The sequence below is a fragment of the Triticum urartu genome, chromosome 5 (genome assembly GCF_003073215.2).
Source record: "Triticum urartu cultivar G1812 chromosome 5, Tu2.1, whole genome shotgun sequence".
Taxonomy (NCBI): Eukaryota; Viridiplantae; Streptophyta; class Magnoliopsida; order Poales; family Poaceae; genus Triticum; species Triticum urartu.
The window spans coordinates 91982154-91991010 of record NC_053026.1 but is presented as its reverse complement, the minus strand read 5'-3'; the positions used below and the strand labels follow the sequence as shown (position 1 = coordinate 91991010).

Here is an 8857-nt window from a genome sequence, read left to right as displayed (position 1 = left end):
TTCCATGCAACTTTCCACCGTTCTGTTTATTATGACATGCATCATCATTGTCATATTGCCTTGCATGATCATGTAGTTGACATCGTATTTGTGGCAAAGCCACCATTCATAATTCTTTCATACATGTCACTCATGAGTCATTGCACATCCCGGTACATCGTCGGAGGCATTCATATAGAGTCATATCTTGTTCTAGTATCGAGTTGTAATCATTGAGTTGTAAATAAATAGAAGTGTGATGATCATCATTAATAGAGCATTGTCCCAAAAGAAAAAAAGAAAAAAAGAGAAAGGACAAATATAAAAAAGGCCCAAAAAATAAAAAAAGAGGCAATGCTACTATCCTTTTTCCACACTTGTGCTTCAAAGTAGCACCATGATCTTTATGATAGAGAGTCTCTTGTTTTGTCATTTTCATATACTAGTGGGAATTTTTCATTATAGAACTTGGCTTGTATATTCCAACAATGGGCCTCCTCAAGTTCCCTAGGTCTTCGTGAGCAAGCAAGTTGGATGCACACCCACTTAGTTTCTTTTGTTGACCTTTCATACATTTATCGCTCTAGTGCATCCGTTGCATGGCAACCCCTACTCCTTGCATTGACATCAATTGATGGGCATCTCCCTAGACCATTGATTAGCCGCGTCAATGTGAGACTTTCTCCTTTTTGTCTTCTCCACATAACCCCTTCATTATATTCTATTCCACCCATAGTGCTATATCCATGGCTCATGCTCATGTATTGCGTGAAAGTTGAAAAAAGTTTGAGATTACTAAAGTATGAAACAATTGCTTGGCTTGTCATTGGGGTTGTGCATGATGAGAGCATTCTTGTGTGACGAAAATGGAGCATGACCAAACTATATGATTTTGTAGGGATGAACTTTCTTTGGCCATGTTATTTTGAGAAGACATGATTGCTTAGTTAGTATGCTTGAAGTATTATTATTTTTATGTCAATATTAAACTTTTATCTTGAATCTTTCGAATCTGAACATTCATGCCACAATAAAGAAAATTACATTGATAAATATGTTAGGAAGCATTCCACATCAAAAATTCTGTTTTTGTCATTTACCTACTCGAGGACGAGCAGGAATTAAGCTTGGGGATGCTTGATATGTCTCCAACGTATCTATAATTTTTTATTGTTCCATGATATTATATATTCTGTTTTGGATGTTTAATGGGCTTATTTATACACTTTTATATTATTTTTGGGAGTAACCTATTAACCGGAGGCCCAGCCCAAATTATTGTTTTTTGCCTATTTCAGTGTTTCGCAAAAAAAGAATATCAAACGGAGTCCAAACGGAATGAAACCTTCGGGAGCGTGATTTTTGGAACAAACGTGATCCAGAGGACTTGGAGTGGACGTCAAGCAATCAACGAAGAGGCCACGAGGCAGGGGGTGCACCTACCCCCTGGGCGCGCCCTCCACCCTCGTGGGCCCCTCGTGGCTCCACCGACCTACTTCTTCCTCCTATATATACCTACGTACCCTGAAAACATCGGAGAGCACCACGAAAACCTAATTCCACCGCCGCAACCTTCTGTACCCAAGAGATCCCATCTTGGGGCCTTTTCCGGAGCTCCGCCGGAGGGGGCATTGATCATGGAGGGCCTCTACATCAACTCCATGGCCCTTCTGATGATGTGTGAGTAGTTTACCTCAGACCTTCGGGTCCATAGTTATTACCTAGATGGCTTCTTCTTTCTCTTTGGATCTCAATACAAAGTTCTCCTCGATTCTCTTAGAGATCTATTAGATGTAATCTTCTTTTGCGGTGTGTTTGTCGAGATCCGATGAATTGTGGGTTTATGATCAAGATTATCTATGAACAATTTTTGAATCCTCTCTGAATTCTTTTATGTATGATTGGTTATCTTTGCAAGTCTCTTCGAATTATTAGTTTGATTTGGCCTACTAGATTGATCTTTCTTGCAATGGGAGAAGTGCTTAGCTTTGGGTTCAATCTTGCGGTGCTCGATCCCAGTGACAGAAAGGAAAACGACACGTATTGTATTGTTGCCATCGAGGATAAAAGGATGGGGTTTATATCATATTGCATGAGTTTATCCCTCTACATCATGTCATCTTGCTTAAAGCGTTACTCCATTCTTATGAACTTAATACTCTAGATGCATGCTGGATAGCAGTCGATGTGTGGAGTAATAGTAGTAGATGCAGGCATGAGTCGGTCTACTTGTCACGGACGTGATGCCTATATACATGATCATACCTAGATATTCTCATAATTATTCGCTTTTCTATCAATTGCTCGAAAGTAATTTGTTCACCCACCGTAATACTTATGCTATCTTGAGAGAAGCCACTAGTGAGACCTATGGCCCCCGGGTCTATCTTCCATCATACAAGTTTCCAATCTATTTTATTTTGCAATCTTTACTTTCAATCTATATCATAAAAATACCAAAAATATTTATCTTATTATTATTATCTCTATCAGATCTCACTCTTGCAAGTGGCCATGAAGGGATTGATAACCCCTTTATCGCGTTGGTTGCGAGGTTCTTATTTGTTTGTGTTGGTACGAGGTGACTCGCGCGTGGTCTCCTACTGGATTGATACCTTGGTTTTCAAAAACCGAGGGAAATACTTACGCTGCTTTGCTGCATCACCCTTTCCTCTTCAAGGGAAAACCAAGGCATTCTCAAGAGGTAGCAATCATATCTACTATATGATTCACGCTCGACCTTTCGGTCTCAATGTTCTGAGGCCATATTTGCATATGCTAGGCTCGTCAAGTTTAACCCGAGTATTCCGTGTGTGCAAAACTGGCTTGCACCCGTTGTATGTGAACGTAGAGCTTATCACATCCGATCATCACGTGGTGTCTCGGCACGACGAATTGTAGCAAGGGTGCATACTCAGGGAGAACACTTATGCCTTGAAATTTAGTGAGAGATCATCATATAATGCTACCGCCAAACTAAGCAAAATAAGATGCATAAAGGATAAACATCACATGCAATCAATATAAGTGATATGATATGGCCATCATCATCTTGTGCCTTGGATCTCCATCTCCAAAGCACTGTCATGATCACCATCATCACCGACTTGACACCTTGATCTCCATCGAAGCATCGTTGTCGTCTCGCCAACTATTGCTTCTACGACTATTGCTACCGCTTAGTGATAAAGTAAAGCAATTACAAGGCGATTGCATTTCATACAATAAAGCGACAACCATATGGCTCCTGCCAGTTGCCGATAACTCTGTTACAAAACATGACCATCTCATCAATAAAATTTAGCATCATGCCTTGACCATATCACATCACAACATGCCCTGCAAAAACAAGTTAGACGTCCTCTACTTTGTTGTTGCAAGTTTTACATGGCTGCTACGGGCTGAGGAAGAACCGTTCTTACCTACGCATCAAAAACCACAACGCGGTATAGTGATTGCTTTTTGATCTTCAGAAAGAACCCTGTTCATTGAATCCTATTCAACTAAAGTTGGAGAAACTAACACCCACCAGCCACCTGTGAGCGAAGCACGTCGATAGAACCAGTCTCGCGTAAGCGTACGCGTAATGTTGGTCTGGGCTGCTTCATCCAACAATACCGTCGAATCAAGAATCAACTAGTGACGGCAAGCAATATGTATATACCCACACCCACAACTCCTTTGTGTTCTACTCGTGCATATAACATCTACGCATAGAGCTGGCTCGGATACCACTGTTGGGGAACGCAATAATTTCAAAAAAATTCCTATGCACACGCAAGATCTATCATGGTGATGCATAGCAATGAGAGGGGAAGAGTGTTTTCCATGTACCCTCGTAGACCGTAAGCGGAAGCGTTATGACAACGCGGTTGATGTAGTCGTACGTCTTCACGATCCGATCGATCCTAGTACCGAGAGTACGGTACCTCCGCGATCTGCACACGTTCGGCTCGGTGACGTCCCATGAACTCTCGATCCAGCTGAGTGTCGAGGGAGAGCTTCGTTAGCACGACGGCGTGATAATGGTGATGATGAAGCTACCGGCGCAGGGCTTCGCCTAAGCACTACAACAATATGACCGAGGTGGATTATGGTGGATGGGGGCACCGCACACGGCTAAGGGATCAATGATCAACTTGTGTCTATGGGGTGCCCCCTCCCCCATATATAAAGGAGTGGAGGAGGGGGAGAGGGCCGGCCTCCTAGGCGCGCCCAAGGGGGGAGTCCTACTCTCGGTGGGAGTAGGATTCCCCCTTCCCTAGTTGGACTAGGTGAGGAAAGGAAGGGGGAGAGGGAGAGAAGGAAAGGGGGGCCGGCCCCCCTCCCAATTCGGTTTGGGATTGGGGGGGCACCTTGGCCGCCTCCTCCTCCTTTCCACTATGTCCCATTAAGGCCCATTGACTCCCCGGGGGGTTCCGGTAACCCCCCGGTACTCCGGTATATGCCCGAACTCTCTCGAAACCTTTCCGATGCCCAAACATAGTCATCCAATATATCGATATTTATGTCTCGACCATTTTGAGACTCCTCGTCATGTCCGTGATCACATCCAGGACTCCGAACTACCTTCGGTACATCAAAACACATAAACTCATAATATCGATCGTCATCGAACGTTAAGCGTGTGGACCCTACGGGTTCGAGAACTATGTAGACATGACCGAGACACGTCTCCGGTTAATGACCAATAGCGGAACCTGGATGTTCATATTGGCTCCCACATATTCTACGAAGATATTTATCGGTCAAAACCGCATAACGATATATGTTGTTCCCTTTGTCATCGGTATGTTACTTGCCCGAGATTTGATCGTCGGTATCTTAATACCTAGTTCAATCTCATTACCGGCAAGTCTCTTTACTCGTTCCGTAATGCATCATCCCGCAACTAACTCATTAGTCACATTGCTTGCAAGGCTTATATTGATGTGCATTACCGAGAGGGCCCAGAGATACCTCCCCGACAAATGGAGTGACAAATCCTAATCTCGATCTATGCCAACTCAACAAACACCATCGGAGACACCTGTAGAGCACCTTTATAATCACCCAGTTACATTGTGACGTTTGGTAGCACACAAAGTGTTCCTCCGGTATTCGGGAGTTGCATGATCTCATAGTCATAGGAACATGTATAAGTTATGGAGAAAGCAATAGCAACAAACTAAACGATCATCGTGCTAAGTTAACGGATGGGTCAAGTCAATCACATCATTCTCTAATGATGTGATCCCGTTAATCAAATGACAACTCATGTCTATGGTTAGGAAACATAACCATCATTGATTCAACAAGCTAGTCGAGTAGAGGCATACTAGTGACATTCTGTTTGTCTATGTATTCACACATGTACTAAGTTTCCGGTTAATACAGTTCTAGCATGAACAGTAAACATTTATTATGATATAAGGAAATATAAATAACAACTTTATTATTGCATCTAGGGCATATTTCCTTCATCTCTCTCTCTCTCTCTCTCTCGTGTCTATGCCCTTCTCTATCCATCTCTGCCGAGCTCCACCGAGCGACCTCATCGCCGCTTCTCGCTGTCCTCGCCGCCACCGAGCACCTCACGCCACCCCGTCGCGTCCCAGCGCTTCACATTGACACCGTGAAGCTCTGCGCCGAAGCACGAAACGTCGGACGCCCTGAGAAGCTGTCACCGTCTCCATTATCCCCCTCGGCCACCGAAGATCGCCCCCGGGATTCCGTCACCTCTGAGCCGTCCCACAGCAGGCTGAGCATTCCTACAACACCGCTATGAGCCCCGCATCATTTCCTCCTTCTTCCCCGGCTACGCTCGTCCTCTAACCCATCGGGTCGTCATGCTCGAGAGCTCAGCGTCGCCGTGCTCATCGCCGTCGTCGTTTGAGCTAGCCAAGATCGTGTCCGAGCACACTACCGTACCCAATGCGCTCCCAAGAGCCCAGAACAGCCCCTATCTCGCCTCGTTGTGCCCTGTAGTGGCGAATCCATCGATGGCCGTATCCCGACTGCCGCACTAGTTGTCGCAGCCGGCATTTTAGGCCGTCTCTGGTGAAACTAACAATATCGGTTGACGCGGACGAGTCCCCTCGTCAAGTAGGTGGTCTCCGTCGATCGTTCGGTCCCCATAGAGACGTAGTTGCCCCGGTGGCGAGCGGGCAGGGCCCAGAAGAACGCCCAGTTATTTTATAATGCGATGCAAACATTGCTTCACGCGAGCGTACGATATGGGGAGCTCCTATACGGCGCATAAAGCGCTGGGAACGGAGCGAGCGCGCACCCCCTTCGCGCCCATATGGGCCGGCTCATGTGCGGGTCGGGACGCTGCCTGTTTTTTTTCCTTTCCTTTTGTTTTCTTTTTCTTTTTCTCAATAATTCAAGATATCAAAAAGTTCTAAATTTCAGTAAGTTGCTAATTTTGAATAAAACAATCATGATTTCAAAAGAAGTATTCATGATTTCAAAATGGGAATTCAAAAAAATGTTCACGATCTTGTAAAAAAATGTTCATGAATTTAGAACATGTTCATGATTTCAAAAAATGTTCGTGACTTCAAAAATATTCACGAATTTGTTAAAAAATGTTCATGATTTCAAAATATTATTTTTGAATTAAATAAATATTCATGATTCAAAAAAATGTTCATGATTTAAAAAAAATTGTTCTTGAATTCAAAAACATGTTCATTTCTCAAAATGTTCAAGATTCCGAAAAAATGTTCCCGATTTCAAAATAAATGTTCATGAGTTTTATAAAATGTTCATGATTTGTAAAAAATGTTCACAATTTAGGAAAAAAATGCTTACAATTTTCTAAAAATGTTCATGATTTACAAAAAATCTTCAAAATTTCAAAAAATTATTCATGTGTTTAAAAAATGATCATGATTAAATATAAATGTTCACGCATTTTCAAAAGAAAAACCTCAATTTTAAAAACCACATATTAAAAAAATCATCATTAAAAAATCACGAATTTAAATGTTTTTTCAAATTGAAAAACAAGAATATAAATGATAACAAAAAGGAAAAAACTAAAAGTAAACATAAAAAGGATCAAAAGAGAAAAAGAAAAATCGAGAAAAGAAAAGGAAAGAAAAAAATTGAAAAAAAAAACAAAAAAAACAGCAGCGCTTATGGCGCGTAGGTTTCTGCCAAGCGCCTACGATATGTTACTCAAAAAAACAAAGAGGCCGTCTCTGGTTGAGATGATTAGGTGGACAGTGGTATCTCTCAACCCACCAGGGTTCAAATCCTGGTGCTCGCATTATTTCTGGATTTATTTCAGAATTTCCGGTGATGCGTTTTCAGTGGGAGGAGACGTTCTCGTCGACGACGAGGCGTCTACGGTGACTTCGTAAATCTCAAGATGATATGCCGGCTCAGTCTCTCAGAGATGCTCATAGGGGTAGGATGTACGTGTGTGCGTTCATAGGGATGAGTGTATGCGCGTGTATATGAGCGCTTGTGTCTGTACTGATGCTAAAAAAAACAAAGAGGCGAGCGTACGATATATTTGCTGAAAAACAAGAAAGGCGAGCGTACGATATAACTCGCCATAGGCGAGATATAGACGTCGCGACATCGAACATCAAGCCTAGATCTATCCCCCGCCTCCACCTAGGACCGGCTATGGCGTCCGTCGCATTAAAGCTCTCACGGTCACCGTTCGCTGGGGCAGCCGCCAATTCCGGCCGCTTCGCTCGTAGCCTGCGCGGCCGCGATCGCACTGGAGATACCACCCTAACCGCCCGGTCGGGACCGTTACTTAGATCCCAAACTCCGCCGCCGTCTCCACCAGCCCCTCGGACTTCTTCCTCCGGCGCAGCATCGCTACGATCCCCTCCGGCGAGGACCCCCATCTGCCTGTGGGCGCCGCACAAGATGACCTCGACGACGAGCTCCGCCCTGGTAATCAATCAATCTTTAATCTCCGTATTCTTTACACATCTTGGTTGTCAGCACGCATTACGGTTTTCGTTTCTGTGACAACGCAAGACCCGGACACCGTTCCCTACTTCGACGAGAAGGACCTCGTCTCGGACGAAACCCTGTGGGCTCTGTACGAGCGGTGGTGCCGCTTCCATGGAATGGCGCGCGACCACGACGAGATGACTCGGCGATTTGGTCGTTTCAAGTTCAAGGCGCGGCATGTCTACGAGTTCAACAAATCCGGTAGGAGCTACACCAAGGGGCTCACCCAGTTCTCCGATTTGGAGCCAGGGGAGTTCTTCGCCCCTCGTCGCTGTCCCAGGACTCACAGAACTGGTAGTCGTTTCTTCACCAACGACAGGGATGAGGTCACGGCGATCTGTACCGACGGGTGTCTTGAAAAATATGAGGGCCCCGTTTGGATAATCCGTAATGTTAAGGATTCCTGAAGAAACGGTTGGGTACGGAATTCATCCGTATCTAATCAAATCTAAGACAAGTAATTGAGGACATTATTGATGTAATTTGCAAGCTATTTGGATGCAATGGAAATGTGCTTGGTAGATGGTAATCATGTGCTGAACCCCGAGCAGCTGAACACAAAATGTGCAATAAATTTGCCAAGAACCATAACAAATTTCAGAATTATCAATGAAGTGGAACTGGGCGGAGATGTGGGGATGGCAACTGCTGGTTTCTTCCACACTATGCGTATTAAGGAAGGCACCCCTTCCAACCTTTGGGTTACCCTTATAGAGCTAGATGTTGTCCGACTTCTCCACTGTTTTCCAAACATTGATGTTGCTCAAGGTTGCTGTTGACAAAGGCAAAGCCCTCGTGGCCATTGGGGATGGTGATGATGAGGCATTCCCTCGTGCTTTGTTTCGGGTCCTAGTCATGTGCTGCTGTAGTGGATTCTGGTGTCGGCAATGGAGATGGGATGTGTGGTCATGCTTCT

The 8857-nt window shown here is 44.3% G+C and overlaps 1 long non-coding RNA gene across 1 annotated transcript; it reads left to right on the top strand.

The window, feature by feature from the left end:
- The first annotated feature begins 7569 nt into the window (after positions 1–7569).
- Positions 7570–8464, top strand: LOC125555715. Its single transcript, XR_007304824.1, has 2 exons — positions 7570–7878; positions 7966–8464. It is a non-coding gene; the product is annotated as an uncharacterized LOC125555715 (long non-coding RNA).
- The last annotated feature ends 393 nt before the right edge of the window (positions 8465–8857 follow it).